This window comes from Cuculus canorus, chromosome 14 (genome assembly GCF_017976375.1).
Source record: "Cuculus canorus isolate bCucCan1 chromosome 14, bCucCan1.pri, whole genome shotgun sequence".
Taxonomy (NCBI): Eukaryota; Metazoa; Chordata; class Aves; order Cuculiformes; family Cuculidae; genus Cuculus; species Cuculus canorus.
Genome location: NC_071414.1, coordinates 4,853,136 through 4,870,476, shown reverse-complemented (window position 1 = coordinate 4,870,476; position 17,341 = coordinate 4,853,136). Strand labels below are relative to the sequence as shown.

Genomic DNA, 17,341 nt, shown 5'->3' with positions numbered 1-17,341 from the left:
TCCAGTCCTTAACCCAGCCTCATAGCCCCTTGCTGGACTCATCCCAGTAAGTTATGTCTCTCTTGTAATGTGAACCTCAGCATTGAATACAGCCCTCCAGAGGTGTCTCACCACCACTCAACAGAAGGCAAAGCTCACCTCCCTCAAACTGCTGGTGATGTTCTGCTTAGTGCAGCCCGGGATGCTGTTGGTTGCCTCTACCACAAGGACACATTGCTGGTTTATGCTTATCTTGTCTCAGGTCCTTTCCTCTCCAAGTGGCCCCAAGGACGTATTAGCGGAGGGGGTTATTCCTCCCCAGATGCAGGATGTTGCTGAGCTTCATGAACACACTGGCCTGTTTCTCTAGGCCAATGAGATCCATCAGCAAAACCATCTGGTGTACCAACCACTCCTCCCAGTTCTGCATCTTGAAATTTCCACCTTCTTAATTTGGAGGCTAAAACAAAGTTAGATGCACAAACTTGGGGGACGTTCTGTTAAAGAAAAGTAAACCAGTAGTCTGCAGCTCAACATATTTCTCTTCCGCACTACCAGAACATCTTTCACAGAAATGAAAAGTTTTCACAAGCTTAAATTCACTCATATAACCACTCAAGTGTAATCACTAGAATAAGATAATGTGGAGAAGTCTCCCTTTGGGTCTAGCTTCCATCTGGGATTTTTGTTTTACATTTTCCAGTTGTCTGCAGAAGGAATATCTGTTATAGACACAGAAGAACTACATCTAGCAACACTCAGTTATTCAACTAACAGACCTGTGCTTTGCACAGAAAGAGGGTAGCAGTAATCTGGAGAACATTTATTTTACGACTAGCTACAGTACATTCTATGTAGAACACAAAGACTGTCCGATGTGAATTTGTTTTCCCCAATTAAGCTCTAGAACATACCCAGTCCTTGAAAAAACACAACTTAAAATTCACCCATCCAGTTTTGATTTCCCTCTCCCTCGTTCCACCCTTAGTATCTGTTGAACCTTTCAAATATTCCCCTTCCTGATGCCTCCAAGGTTCACAAACTCCTGTCTCTAATCTCCAACCCTGTCCCCTACATTTGAAGCCATGCACTCCTATATAACTCGACCTTGGTATTTAAGCTATCAATTTATGCACAGATGTCTTGCAAAAAAGTACAATTCACAAACAAAGTTTTTCTCCTCACAGAAGCACGTACCTAAAGCCGCAGTACAGCAACACTGCAGTCTAACCCAAATTCAGTAACAGACTGTGGCGGCCCAGATCCCACTAAATAGCAGATAATGTCCTATGTAATAAGCCTCAGGAAAAATCCTTATTTCAGCAATCCGTAACAGACAGCAAGATCACCAAGTCACAAGTGTTTCCAGCAATACAGTATAACTTGCAGCAGGAGTAAACTACATGCTAGAAGCAGTCAACTTTGCAAAATACTATTGCCTACAAAGTTCCTTTTTCTTTTTTTTTTTATTTCCATGCTGTCTTGTGTGGTTGCATAAAATCCTTCTGTGAAACCAAATCTAACACCCTTTCCATCCACCCGTTAATTAAGGAAAAACAGAAAATGTGGAAAGATTGCATTATGTTAAAGCAGAATGTACGTGTTGTATAAGAGCCTTTGGAGAAGTTCCAACTCTATTGAAACTTCCCTCTTCAGAGGAAGGGTCAGAAAAGGCCTAAATTACCTTTCTGATTATGGAAAGGCTTTGCACAATTCACATCACACATGAAAAAAAAAAAATCCTCAGAAGCTAAGCAAGGTTTCACAGGAGCCTGAAGCACTGAATGCATGAAAAATGAATTTAATCGTCAAAGCTGAGACTAGGAAGAACTGTTCTACATAACAAAAGTTCTCAGCTGCATTATTAAAAACCATTGCTTAAAAGATCAATTTATTTCAAAGGGTCGATCCCCTGCACTAGAAGTTATCAAAGACACACAACCTAAAAGGAGTCTTTATTAAACACGGTGCCTCTCTGCTATAACTGCAACGGTGTAATAACCGCAATGCTTATGATCATTTCATGTACTTGTGGTTTTATTTTTATCTAAATGTAGACATATGACATCTTCAAAGGCGGTTAAAGACAGAAAATGGAGGATTAATAACATCAACTTGCTTAGCTATAATAATGTTGCTATTTCTTTAAACTTTTTGTATAAACCATTAGATTCCATTTAGTCCCCACTCTAAGCAAAAAATGGAAACCTGAAGCACACAAAATACATACCCAACAGCTTTAATCAAAATACAGTCTTCAGGGGTTTCAGAAGCCTAATACCAAACATGAAAGGAAGTCTGAAAGCAAAAATACACTCCTCCCCTTGCCAGCAACAATTTCTCCCCGACGTGGAAGAAAGTCTATGCCACATATGCCATTCATTTTGCACAATGCTCAAGAATGAGAATAAGTAAGGACTGAAGACGATACCTATGCCTCTTCTCAGAAAGTACAGAGAAGACCAAAAAATCAGAAGGTGCAAGAGCTTTGCTTCTCAGTCCCACATTTCTTTCCCACCATTACATCGCGTGTTCTGCTGGTGAGAGATCAAATTAAAAAACTAACCAAAAAAAAAATCCAAATCAAACAAAAAGGAAGCCAGATTTAAACAACTGTACACAGCAAGAGGAAGAACCACAAAAGACAAGAATTTCACACACCACTCACCCCGATTCAATCATGGTAAGATTAATGTAGACATTCAGCGTATGGATTCCACTTATATGTAATATAAACAATGAAGAAATGCATCTTTATTTAATATGACCATACCCTCTCATAGTATGCACCATGTTTTCTGACTCTGCTTAAAAAACAAAAAAATCATCATTCCATCTGATTTACATCTCTCCATTTTTCTCTCCTTTTAAAAGCATATCAAGCTACTGAGGCACACAGCAACAGAGCGCCCAACTCCTTTAATATTCCATCATCTGTATTTGCCTCCATTTAAAAGATGTAATCCTGAGAGTCTACTGTTCGTGAAATACTCTGAGGTCTTGGACCTATAAATAACAGAAGACCCCCCTTGCTGCTTCACTAATTGCACTATCGCTTCTCAGTAACTATGGGAAACCAGATGAAATCTGAACCCATTCATCAAAACATAGAAATATTCCTTCTTCCAGTTAGGGAGATTGCGCTTGTAGTATCTAAGTCGGTAAACAGAATGCCATTTCCCACTGTCACAATGTGAGATCATTTATTATACCTGCTGAGAGCAAGCCAAGAACAAGTAGAAAAGAAAAACAACCAGTCACCCAAAATAATCATCAAAAAAAGAAGCCCATTTCCCATTCCATTTAGGTAACATGGTCATTTCTGAAACATAACAACCAGTATTTGCCATGATAATTCCCACTATATATACTCTGTAACAGGGAATAAATATTAAGCTGAAGTTTCCAACACAACACAAAGTACAATAACCTGTTTTTAAAACAAAACAGGCATATATTCAAAACAGCAACTCTAGCTCGATAATTTTAGGCTTACTAATTTGGAGATGTGTGCATAAATCTGTTTACTTCGGTAATTCCATTTCCTAACAACCATTTACAAGTGAAATGCTAGGAATGCAGCAACAACAGAAGACTGCAACGTTATTATAGGATATGGTTTTAATTGCAATATAGGCACTCAAATAAGAATGGAGAGAGAAACCTGGAAATGACAAGTGTGTTCGTGACTCCTCATTTATAAAGAAATTTTCTCCTAAGTTATACTCAACACCACCTCCTTCTCCAAATATCACCAGCCTGTTTCTTCTGGTGCTTTGGTAGCTACTCTCTGAATCGGAAAGCTCCATAAAAGCTGCCTTTATTTTAACATCCGTTGGCAAAGTTTGCTAGCCATAATAACTGCAGTCACGCTCAAAAAATAACAACTAAAGGAAAAATTAGAGGCTAACTCCCCATCTTCAATTTGGTACTACGATGGAACAGTAAAATAAGCTACTATAGACAGTGTGATACCTTCTGTCATGAAATACCGCGGCATAAGCTAGAAACTAAAATAAACAGCCCGACTATAAAGATTTCCAGTAAACATACAGAGCGCTCAAATGCTTCAAGATTCACACCTCCACTGCTCAGCGGCTCAGAGTAACCGAAGCGCAAGTGATCTTTTTTGCAGGATGGGCTGGGAGTATCCAGGTATTGAGTTGTAAATTCGGGAAGAGGAAAGCCTTTTACCTCCCATTACAGTGTTTAATTTGGAATAGCTGATGTAACAAACGCTCAAGGTTAGGCATGAATGCGTCCCTGCCCATGGCAGGGGGTTGGAATTGGATGATCTTTGAGGTCTTTTCCAACGCAATCCATTCTATGATTCTACGATACACTTGGTTTCAAGATAACTGAAGACTTTGTTCCAATTTAATTTAAGTTCTCAACTGGGAATAACAAAACAAAGTTTACGCAAGATCGCACTTGGTCTAAATAAACAATTTTTACCAGCTCTTAGACACAAGTGACCATTCCACAGCCTGTTTTCTGCAGCCAGTTTTCACATGGAAGTTCCTGACAAACAGCCTTGTAGGTAATCAATATTTCATAATCTATAACAACTTTGTCAGAAACTGGGAGACAGAGCAGAGGCAGTAGTTAGCAAGATTCAGTTTGGAGACAGATGATGTAATGTGATCCTCATAATCCTTTCACAATAATTTATTGTATCTCTTATCAAGAGATACACCAAGAAAGAAAAACAAGATAAGTAAAACTACTATACTTGTTGCTGTTGTGGATGTCATGATGTGATGGGAAGACAAAAACATAACAGACATAGCAAACAAATGCATAAAACCACACGGATGGTGACTTGTTCTGGATTTGTTTCTCATTCAGTGCCACTGGGCTCAAGATTTATGAAAGTGCTTAACTAAATTAAAGGAAAAAAACCACTTGAAAACAGTACTATCATAGACAGATGAAGTTCTACAGTAGTGAGCACCATTCATACATGAGTTCACCGGAGCTATGCAGTGAGAAAAACAAACAGTGCAGATTCATAGTTGAGACAAGAAGCTGAGCCTCTTAAGCATTTAAACTAGGAAATAATCAAAACCCAGCATTTTTTTTTACCTTCAGAGGGGAGCATCAGCCTTATCTGTGGGCTCAGAAGTGTATTCTGCTTATTTATTGCTTGTCACAATTACAAATTTTCAGTAAGGAACCAGACCAGCCATGGTAATTTAGTACGAGATAAAGATCTATGAAACCAGATGGTAGATCACATTCTAACAGCTACAAATTGCTAAATTGGCATGGGAAATCAAGATAGTTATCAATTCACTACTATTATTCCAGGTTTCCCATTCCTTCTCTATTTCTATCTTCAATACTTAAGCCAACCTAGACAGACATTTTAACCCATGGATACTAATTTTAATAGCTAAAACTAGGGCCAAATGTAGTGATCAAAATAGGGATGACTGTCTCAGACTTCGGTTTATGAATGTAAATATTTTGTCTATTATACATAGTAACAAATGTGGGAAGTCTCTCCTTTGGTAATCTGTAGGTTTCAGTAGGTTTCTACTATCCCCAAAATAGTTTTCTAAGACATCCATGTTTCACATCCAAAGCATAAATAGAAAAATTGAAGCCACTATTGCTGACAAAACCTCCCATTGTTTCATTTGAGTTACTGCTCAGCTGAAAAACATATTTGCTGAAATTTGACCAAGTCTGATGACCTCTTCCAGCAGTCAATAATTGAGGTAAGAAGGAAAAGGTGGTTCGTTTGACCTTTCAAAAGTGCATCAACTTTATTTGGCCTGGACAAGTTTTAAACAGCTATTTTAGTTCGCAAGGCTCAGATTTGTTGCACAAACTGGACAAGTCTGTGCGGCGTCCGCATTAGGCTCTTTAAATGCTCAAATGAACAGGACAAGCTCAGAGGAGGAAATGAATTCACAACAGGGGATCCTCTAGTTGATTAACTTCACCCTCAGTGGTGGATGTCAGTCACGTTAATTGGAATCAATACACAGCAGTTAGGGGGGCACAGGGATAATGAGGCAGGGCAGGGCAACAGGCCCATCAGTGCTTAAAATAAGCTATCTGTTAACAACTTACAGTGGCATGTGACAAACCTTCCCTGGAAAGGAATGCAAAGCATCTCTAAAATTCCAATTTAACACACAAATAAAGATAATTTGGCAACACTTAGCTAACAATCCAGCAATAAAGGAAACAGTCATTACAAATTAAATCAAAGTTAAACTGATCAAAGTAGTAAAATGAGAAATAAGGCTCCCAGAAAAGCTTATAGGAAATTTCTCATCCAACTTTTGCACAGAATAAAAAGAGAAGTTAAGGACTTTAAATCCTGCCATAGATAATTTTAATTATGTCCAGAGTGCAATTTTATTGTACTCTTAAGGCTGAAATGCAATGCAGTTTCAAAAGTTGTAGTTTGTCACAAGATGAAAAAGGAATAAAATCCCAAAGATTTGCTACTCTTTTGATAAGAAATCACCAAAGACAATTATTAGAATAGTCATAAGTTAAGCATCTCTTCTGTCTGGCACCTACAGAGTATAGCACCATGGCTTCTTCCTTCCGCTCCGTACCCCACCATGCTGTCTTGATCTGGAAGGGCAAGATTTGCAATCTCTGCTACCCAGGGTGTTGGAACAAGACACCTCCAACGGTAATGCTACACACAGAAAAGCCTCTTGGGTGGATCCCACCAAAAATTCCTGCAGAAAAATATAGTCCTGTTTGTAGCACCACTAATTATCCTTCCACAAACACGGCCTGGGACTGGCACGCAGGTGTGATACACCAGACACCTTGCTGTATAGCCTGCTGCACACGAAGTTTAAAACTCAATTTCAATACAACAGCAAGACAAATAATTTATCTTCATCTCTTTTAAAGTACAAACCACAACTGAATATGAGCTTCACAAGCCAATTTTTTTCTTAGCCTTTTAAACACCATACAATACAAAAGGGAGTAAATTAACCTTTGGCCAAAGGCTTTTGTATCTTTCCTCTGCTCGTTTAGGGAGTGAAATGAATGCCAGATGTTTTATTGCAATGTCTTCATACTCTGAACTACAGCACATATCTCCAAGACGATATCAGGGTATTTTATTTATTATTACACAGGCAGCAAATCATATTTAACAGATTTATATAGAATCTGTCACCATCTACATGCTATCATTCTTCCCATTAAACTTAACCTAGCCTAACCAATTAAGTGCACAGATTAAGATCGCAGTTTTTTCCCTCCTCAGACCTACACAAAGACTGTGTGCAATCTGGTTAAGCACTTAAAGGTGGGAGGTTTTCTGTTAGCCTCCTTAGTAACAAAAAGGAAAGGAAATAAGGGCATCCTATTCTTTCCTGTCAATACCAACTGGTCATCTCATCTGCAAATAGACATATTTTACACAGGCACAAGTTGTTAAAAAAGCTCTTAAGTGAACAAAAGGCAGTCACTTCCGTTTCAAAATCAGAGCTCTACCTTCCGAGTTTCTGCCATCTGCCAGTGCTAAAATACTGACCCCATCATTGAGCAGGTCCTTCCTGCTGTTGTCGATGATGGTGACCTTCCATCCACCAAAAACTCACTTGGATATTAAGCGAAGGAGAGACGTTCAATTTGCTAATGCAAAGAAAGCGTTTTTTTTTCGAAGCTAACAGACTCAAAGTCATGTGCACTTTGCAATGTATTGTTGTCTTAAGTTAATTACAAAGAAAGATTACTGATATGACTCTGCACTTTGAGAACTCTAAAAGCATGATTGCCCAGTTCACTGGGGTTATGCATCAACGCATGCCCCGTCTCTCTAAAACCACCTATCAGAACAGCAGCCATAGCTGATAAACCCAGGGCATGTGAAAGACATTCCAACCTAATACCGAACCATTAAGGGTTCTCAAAGCTTTCCTTAGGAAGTAATCTTCCCTCAATACTTTATGTACAACAGCAAATATGGTGTTGCGCTTTATTTTTTAACACATACTATTTGCTTAATTTAAGGTGCCAGTGTGTTCTTCTTAAAATGGTTCTATCTTCACTAAGAACGTGAATAGAAAGCATGGCCCAGCCGCTGCAGGGCCAGAACCCGTGAGGAGTTACAGTACATCTTCCTCAGAAGAGGGTTTCCAAGCCCGTACTCCACAGTGCCTGGCGTGATGTCAAGTTTCTGAGAGCTCTAGCCAGAATAACCCACTACACAGTGTAGTGAAAGTGCACACTATCTCTTGACTTTCAGTTTCTTTGTATACAACACTAAAATTACCACACCTGATTGAACGCGTTTTAAAGTTTATGATCTTCAAAAGAAATGTTGTACTTTATACATATCTTACGAAAAAAAAAAGGTCTGTCCACACAACAGTAATACCTCACTGTAAACCAGACATTACAGCCCTGGATGTCTCTGGGCATCTAAGTTAATTTTACTCATATTCCCACATCAACTACCTCAACATCAGACAGAATCAACACCTGCCAAGAAAGACTCAGATGTAAAACCAAGAAACTTGCCTACACAGGCTATATAATAGCACTGAATGTGCAGGGTACGATATAACAAAACTGACTGGATTTCATCACCTCTCTACTGTCTTAAGCTTCCAGCAAACAGGGCAGATAGCTGGACATTTCTCAAGACTACTGTTAAGCATTGGCATAGTTGGTATGATTTTTTCCCCTGCTTAAATATTGTATAAATGAAGTTGCATTCTCTTCAGTAAATAATCTGCTTTCAGACAGAATTCCTATGGGAAAGTCTCAATATTCATAGAATCATAGAAGAGTTTGGGTTGAAAGGGACACTAAAGATCATCCAGTTCCAACCCCCCTGCCATGGGCATGGACACTGGATCAGGCTGCCCAAGGCCCATCCAACCTGGCCTTGAACACCTCCAGGGATGGGGCAGCCACTGCTTCCCTGGGCAACCTGGGCCAGGGCCTCACCACTTGCACTGTGAAAAAGTTCCTCCTTATGTCTAGCCTAAATCTGCCCCTCTCCAGTTTATACCCATTGCCTCTCATCCTATCAGCACGAGCCTTTATGAATAGTCCCTCCTCTCCAGCTTTCCTGTAGCCCCTTCAGGTACTGGAAGGTTGCTGTAAGGTCTCCGCGGAGCCTTCTCTTCTCCAGGCTGAACAACCCCAAATCTCTCAGCCGGTCTTCATAGGGGATATGCTCCCGCCCTCAGATCATCTTTGCAGGCCTAATATCCATACTACTTATTCTATCCTTTTAGTTTTCATCTTTTCATCTACTAATAGAAGTGATCTGGTAAGTTAAAGAAGCTGGGCTGGTACTATGGGCGCTCCATCGGGTGAACAGAAGAAAAAAATTATCCTTTGCATTTGGGGAAGGCTAATTCACTTCCCTAACTTAATATCTTCAGGCATTTCACTGTAACGGGACCACATGCAAAGCACTATACCACATCCTATACTATTTCTTTATCCCAGGGATAGGCAAAGCAAAGCATGACAATCACGCGCAGTAGGACAATTCAAGTACCGTGCTCTACGGTGCGCATGTTGTAATCCCTACAGCAAATGTGGGATCCTGGATGCAAACAGCACTCTGTATGCTGGTAAGGGAATTAAATGCCTTCACCTGAAAACATCTGTAAGCCCTGTGCTGACTGGTGGCCACACACTTTCAAGCTGCAGAACCCACTGAATTTGCATTTGCATACTGGTGACCTCAAACACAGCCCCTCCTCTCTAGCCCCTCTCATCTCCTGCTTAATACTTGTACACACCGATGCCTGCTCATTTCCAACCACTGCAAACAGAAATCAGGCCAACTTAAATAGACTGAGAACATTGAGAAAACATGCCTGATTCTGGGTTAAACCTCCAGTGAAGCCGCAGACCCATAGCAGTTGAACCATCAAGATAAAAAAAAAAAAAAAAGACCCTTTTTTTCCCCGAACACTTTTACATTAATAGTTCCAAACAATACCAATTCAACTACAACTAGAGAACAGACTAGGAAAGTAGTCTTGACACAACACATTGGTAGAGATGAGCTGAATGTGATACACTGTCATATTTGATAGCTTCAGAAATAACAAATTAGAGACTTAATTTGAATTTCAGTCAGCTTATGAAGCAATGAACTCTTATAAAACAAATCAAGACTAAAGGGATGTTCTGGCATTTTAGTCCTCGACTTGGAATACTTCACTAAAAGTAGACATGGGTGAAACAAATGAAACACAACATTTGTATGTTATGAGTATAGGATACTTCTTCGTATTAGTTTCACACTTTACTTAAAAAGATATTGCCACATTTTTAGAAGAGATATTTAAACTTATGGGGTATTTGTTAACTTACAGAAAGCGGTAAGGATTTTTATTCTCCTGTCACAAATGGTTTCAATCAAAACTCGTGCCTTGTTTTAACAGCATACATATTTTTATATTAGCTGTATCATACCTGGAGTTTTATATCTAAACCTTAGGACTATTTCTATATTTGGTTTCCATTAACTGGAAAAGATTGATATAAAGCATTTTATTATTAAAGCAAGAACAAGTATGAACGTTTTACGCACAATGAAGACAAGCTAGTTCCAACAATGTACAGCTGAACTGTAACTGGACACATCTTTGCATAGTACTGAGACTGCCTAGGTCAGCATTTTGGGCCTTGACCACCCGGAGAGATGTGAAGAGACGTATGGGGTAGGCAGTACTATGGCTCCTTCAGAGTGGAAGAGTGAGAATTAGCTGTCATTACTGGCTGCAAACATTTAAATTACCTTGGGAATTGTTAAATGCCTCTAATTGATGGACATAGCCTGTTTCTCCCAAGGCAAGCTGGCATTTGCACCTCAGGTCTATAATTGCCTTAATGTTTCATTTGGGTGGAACGGAGCCTGTTACTGACACGAGGAATCACACAAAAGCAGTTAAAGCAAAAATTCCTACTTTAAAAAATAAACTAAAAACAAACGCTTAGATGAGCCACACTTCTTATTGAGTGATTCTACACAATATGAGCAGTGACTGATGTAGAGTATGTTAAATATTACATGAAAAATTTGCAAAGTTATTCAAAGTCATTTCACATACACAAACGCTGGAAACAGGAATAATGGCAGGGTCTCCCAGCAAGAGCATACCTGAATATTTTATTTCCTGGAACAACATTGAGAGGGTTGGTCTTAACATAAAATAAACAAACTGCCAACATCACTTAGGGGGAAGTGTTGCTGCTGCTCAACACCAGGCAGTGTTTCTTCATGGGTTCCACATCACAGAAGACTCCATCTAATCCAAGCTTGAAAAACCGTTACGTTACTTTTTCAATCAGTAAGACGAACACTGGATTAAGGTCTAGAGCTGAGAGGAGCAAAAACTTATCATTGAAGCAGTTGATGGGATAGCTTAGCTGAGAATTTGGGGGGGTTCTTTATTTATTTCCTTGAGACAAACCATATTTTTGTTAGTTACATATGGCACTCCATTCTTCATTTGAGCCTTTAAATATTATGTTAATAAAAGCAATAGAACTAAACCCGAATATGATTTTTGCAATTCTTCTGAAGTATATGAGAAACCAGCTCAAGTATGAAGAGCTACAAAGTACAGGATTACCTGGAATTCAATTGTATACAATTTGTATTTACAGATTATGAAGATTACGTGCCCCAAATTGCGCTTTTTAAAATTTCCTTTTATCTCAGCCTTAATATGTCAGCTATATGTTTTAGAAACAAAGTAAATCCATCAGCAGTTCAGCATTGTTGGGATTTCGGGGCTTGTCTGTTGTCTTCATTAAATCCCATCCTTAGTTGTTCTTTTGGGATTACAAAGCTCCTCTCAATTATTTTGGCCTTACCTCAAATTAACTAAAGCTAAACAGAAACAGCATTAACTGACAGTCCCAAATACAACAGACTCAGAAACACCACACCAGTAACAGCCTTCCCTCCTGGCAAGATGAGAAACCAAGTTTTACAGAAGGACAAATGCAATGGACAGTGGCCTAGAGAGAAAAACAAAAAAAAGCAGAAATTGCCTCAGTCAGACAGGTTACGCAAAAGAGTCTTCGTGGGGGGGTAAAATACCTCTGAAAGTAAAAGTTGTACACACTCCTCAGAGCCCAGCAGCAAGAAGTGATGAGGAGCAACAATATTGCATGTACGAAGCTAATCGGAACTGCAGTGATTGCCGGTAGGAGAGAGACAGACTAGAGAAAAGCACAGAGGTAGCAGCTCCAGCTTATCCAGTAAATAAATCTACAAATGCAAGACGTAAGCACTCAAAATTTCAATCCTAAACTCAATTAACAATACTTCATAACGAATAGGAAAACTGAGGAAATCTGCCAGCACGATCCCATCAGAGAGTAGTCAATCACCTCTCTGCAGCCCCAAGAATTGACAAGCTGGCTTCCTCATGCCTACAAGACAACAAGGCTCCAGCACACACGCTGAGGCTTCGGCTCCTGCAAGGATGCCTGGGAACACAAAGAGAGCAGAGCAGCCGTCTTGCACCAAATTCAGAGATTTTCCTACAGACGCTGGGAGGGCTGGAGAGGTCAATCCCTGGTATGAGAGAGAGAAGCCAACCGCTGGAATCACAGACTGGAGAACTGTCAGGCAAAGAAGAATCATGTGCACATGGGAAATCCAGTTTCTGCGTGCTTTCCGACTGACAAATCCTAGCTTAGACACTGTTTTTTCTCCTGTGGATTAGTAAAGCAGACAAATGCTTGCCCTACGACAACGAGATCTGGTTTTGTTATCTCTAAATATTCTCCAAGTCCAGTCAGCCTGAAATAACATACATTAGGGTTCTGTTCCCTTTAACATGCACATTTTCTCTGTGAAAGACAGATTGATGGCAAAAATTAATCTAGACCATCCTAGGACTACTGCTGAGAAGTGTTTAGCTCTAATACCAGAATTAGGATTCCTCAGAGCCAAGACACAACTGTCTTGTAGAAGCTGCTTGGTCAAACCCACAGTAATTACATTTTGTGCTTAAGAGAAGGAACTAAAAGAGAAAAACGATGCTATCAGATTACTGATACACGCATCATCTAGTCAAAACCACATGCCTTCTCCTTACTTAGATGCAGAGGCCTGAAAGAAGGTTAAAAAAACAAGAAAAGTTTTCCGTGTGGCTTAGGTAGTCACACAATTCTTGCATGTACATCATTATTTTATTAGCTACAGCTCAACCACAACATTAACTGTTCACGTCTTCACCTGGTTATTCGTGGCAACGTGCAACTCAATAATAGATTCCACTCCCTGCCTACTTCCATTGTCCTCTGCTCCTGCTAATTTAAACAATGAGGAGTCAGTTAAAAAGCAAGACACGGCAGGCTGAGCTGGACACAAAACAACAATCCACAACACCTTGAAACCATAACAGAGGAAAACATCTAAGCTAGACAAAGATAAGTGTCATTAAAAGAGCTCAGAAAGTTGTTTTATTTTTTTGAGTCAGACTGCACCTCTTAAAGCACAGAAATTTGTCTGACAAATACAGAATACACACCCTCTCTGAAATGACCAGCAAATTTGGCTCTAATAAATAAAGATAATGCTCAACAGCTGAATTTTTCAAAGTCCAGAATAGCTGAACTCCTGACAGAGCGGCAGTCGCTGCAAAGGTGGATGTAAACTGTAAATGACAGTTAACCACTGCTGGACATCAGAGCCTATTGGCAAAGAAACTTGTTAACTCCAGTGCTTCAAAGCTTTAAATACCTTTGATATCAAACTGACATTTTAAATCAGTTGAGTATTGAGCTTGTTTTTTGTGGAGGAGTAGGGTTTTTTTTGTTGTTTGTTTGTTTTAATTGGTCTGCAATTCATTTTTATTCAAGTACTTCATATATTTATTATTCTTTAATGATAAAACTACTCACATTTACAATATATTTGCTTATAAATAACAATTCCCTGAGCCAGCACAGAGAGGGGTGGGGAATTTCTCACACTATTTAAATACTTCAGTATGGATAAGTTTAGGACAATTGTTACTTTCTGCTCCATTTGATGCCCAACTCTATTGCACATAGCCTTAGACTTCTTTTTTTAGAGTAAAATCTACTTGCAAACTGGGTGCATGGGGCATACAAGAACTAGTGACAGTACTGCACTGTACGTTGTCTGTGATGTCTTGCACTGTAAATCTGAATCCCTGTCAGTGTTTGAATCTGCAAAATGAGGAGGGAATTTAAATAACGGTTCAGTCATGGGAGCAGGTGGTTGTTCAACTTGCTGAACGTTCATCCTGCTGTTAACAGCTTACACATTTATACTGCAGTACATTAAACAGTAAAGCACTAGAAAGAATATAAGGTGTTAACAACCACTACAAAATCTTTCTGTATGGGTACATTTCCTCTAGTTCCCATCAACATAAATTCTGACAACAAAAAACAATATTAATCCATGCATTCATTCCTCTTTAGCATCTGCTTTTAATTTACACATTCACAGAAAGCTATATTTCATTATTAATTTTTTCTTATTAGCGATTGAACCAATATTTCTGCCCTATTAGTAGTGTCATTTCATTAGTCTCCTGAAGCTGATTAGGTTTATTCAGATATTTCAAAAGGAGATCATATTCTATTTCAACAAACACACAACATACAACATGCTGCTTCACAGACTTCACAGCACATCTGCATCTCCTTAAGTGGAATCACTCCTTCATTAGCAGCATGGACTTTACTTCCCATCTAAGAGGCTGAACCAAGTTTAATTCACCACTAAACACCCATGCTGCTGGGTACCCCAGTACACTCATCCAACCAACCACCCTTTAACTGGAAAAACCACACAATGCCCACAGCAATGCAACGTTCATATTCTGTCACCCAAAGTTGGTTTTGTTTTTTTTTTTTTGCCTCTTGCTGAAATATCTACTTAGGACCATAGATGCAAACTCTCTGTAGTGGTCAAGTCTTCGGTAGCATCAAGTAGCACATAAATTTAGAAGCCTCTCTGATACCACACCAAAACACCCAGTTTCATATTTAGCAACACAGTGTAAACACAGTGGTGTTTCTAATGCATTTTTCACTGAAACCCAAAATTAGCAAAACTCTCGCAAACAGTGGCGAGAAACCCTGACAGCAGCAGTCGTTACTCGTGCTCAGCTGGTACTGTCAAAAAATAACACGGACGTTGTTTGCCGTCAGAAAGACTTAAGGCAGGAGCTTTACACCGAGGGATACACAGAACTGTGCTGACAGAATTTTTTTAAGCTACCCTTCAACTCCTCTGCAGTTCTCTGAGTTAGGAAAGAAGTTGAAAATCAAATTCATAACAATGGGAGGGATTGAGTAGCTGATCCCCTCGGAAATAATTTGCAGCAGTTCAATATACTGTCCTGTTTCCCCTGCCAGAGATTAGAACCCCGGCAGAAAAAATGATCATGGAATCACTCCATAATCCCTTCCACTGGCCTCGGTCAAAGCCTCTTTACTGGTTGACATTCCACTGAAGTACAGTAGGGAACACACTAAAAATCCTGGCCCTGCTGAGGCCAGCGTGGAAAACAAAAATTGCAATGTCTTCATTGAGAAAGAGGGGAGATGTATAGGAGATCTGAGGAAGAAATGTTTTCCTGTGAGGGTGGGGAGGCCCTGGTCCAGGTTTCCCCCTAGAAATCATGGCTACCCCATCCCTGGATGTGTGCTCAAGGCCACATTGGATGGGGCTTTGAGTAACCTGATCCAGTGGGAGGTGTCCCTGCCCATCACAAGGGGGTTGGAACCGTATTATCTTACAGGATCCTTCCAACCCAAACCATTCTATGATGGCTACATTTTCAGGAGATAAAAACAACTGAACTTTCTTACTATGGTGTATTAGAAGGGCAGGAACAACTGCTGTCCTCTTTTTCCTCTCATCACAAGATCCGCTAACAGCAACCGCCCAGAGAATGCAATTGGGTGTACAAAGCATTACATTTGGGAACAAGTACAGACTACAGGCTATTATACCATGATTATTCTTCATCTCTTTGCAGACAATTATTCACCTAGCATTCTGCATTCAGAACTTGGGAGGGTTTTGGGGAGCACGGTATAATTTCACGGATATCTAAATGAAAGTTACACTAACTGAACTACTGCAGTTGTCAAGCAAATAGTGAGTGTAAACGGTGAACAATATTCTTTAGTAACTTCAAAACGTGGGAAATAAGTGAAAGGCAGTTTATACAAACAGCAGCTTCTGTACCTGCACAGAGGGAATGAAACAGCTGACAAAAACATATCACTTTCATACTTTCATAGAACCTGTTTTGACAGTGTCACAGTAGAACACATACATTAGTGATTTCTCATTCGTATCAGCTTCACTGGTGAAGAATCAGAGTTAATTTCCTATGTAAAGAAAACCACATGCGTGTTTTACCACTTCCTGCCTTTCGGAAAAGCCTCTGTCTACCTATGATTCCCAGCTTATGAACCAATTTCACTGTTTCCTTCGGAAGATGACAGGAATCCACTAATAATGTTAATGACTACAAAGTTTTAAAAATTGAGACAATTACCTCTTTCAGTCTCTAAACAGGTAATCAGTTGTGACCAACTTTTCTCAATTTGCTAACAATCAGTACGTCTTAACTAAACATATAAAAGCATAAGGACTTCATTTAAAAGTTTAAGTAGAATCGGTATAAAACTTAAATGACACCATCTGTTCTTAGCAGACCACATTCTTTAAGTGTTGTAAGTACAATGACGCTGTACAGCTTATCGAAAAATAGAAAACTGCCTGCTAAAATTAAGAAAGCCCCTTGAAATTCAACTCCAGAAATATTCTGAGGCACCTTCTTAATTATTATGTACCACCAAAAGGCAACGCCTTCATTCACTTAGTGCCTAGTGCATATGCCACTAAAGGGCATAGGAAAAAAAAAACCCATCCAACTGGGATTACAGGGTAAGAAGAAGAACTATAAATAAAGAGGTACAGTAATAAGAAATCATGGTTTAATTTCAACTTGTTCTGTAAAATCAGAAAAGCTACACAAGGACTTAAGTATATGAAAATGCAGACAATGTTTTTTAAAGCTGGGAAGGTTTTCTCATAAGCTACAATTAAAACAAAAACATTAAAACCAAGTATTACTCTAAAAGTACACTGTTAATTGAAGTTAAGCATGATTTATTCAAGTCTCATTTAAAAAAATCTTCATTTTTTTAAAAAACTTTGAACAGTTTTCAAGATGACATTATCTTTCATGCTGACGGGACAAGGGGTAAAGGAGTTGAGGTTTTCATAAGATGGAGACACTTTACAACCTCTACCACTGAAAAATGGATACACCGAACATGAACACGGTGCACAGCTTCCTACAATGGCAATACGAAAACGTGACGT

General features: G+C 39.3%; 1 protein-coding gene across 1 annotated transcript in view; it reads right to left on the bottom strand.

Moving 5' to 3' along the window:
• The window catches only part of SLIT3 (slit guidance ligand 3), a 518,194-nt gene that overhangs the window by 384,303 nt on the left and 116,550 nt on the right, over positions 1-17,341 (bottom strand). The gene's annotated exons all lie outside the window — the stretch shown is intronic.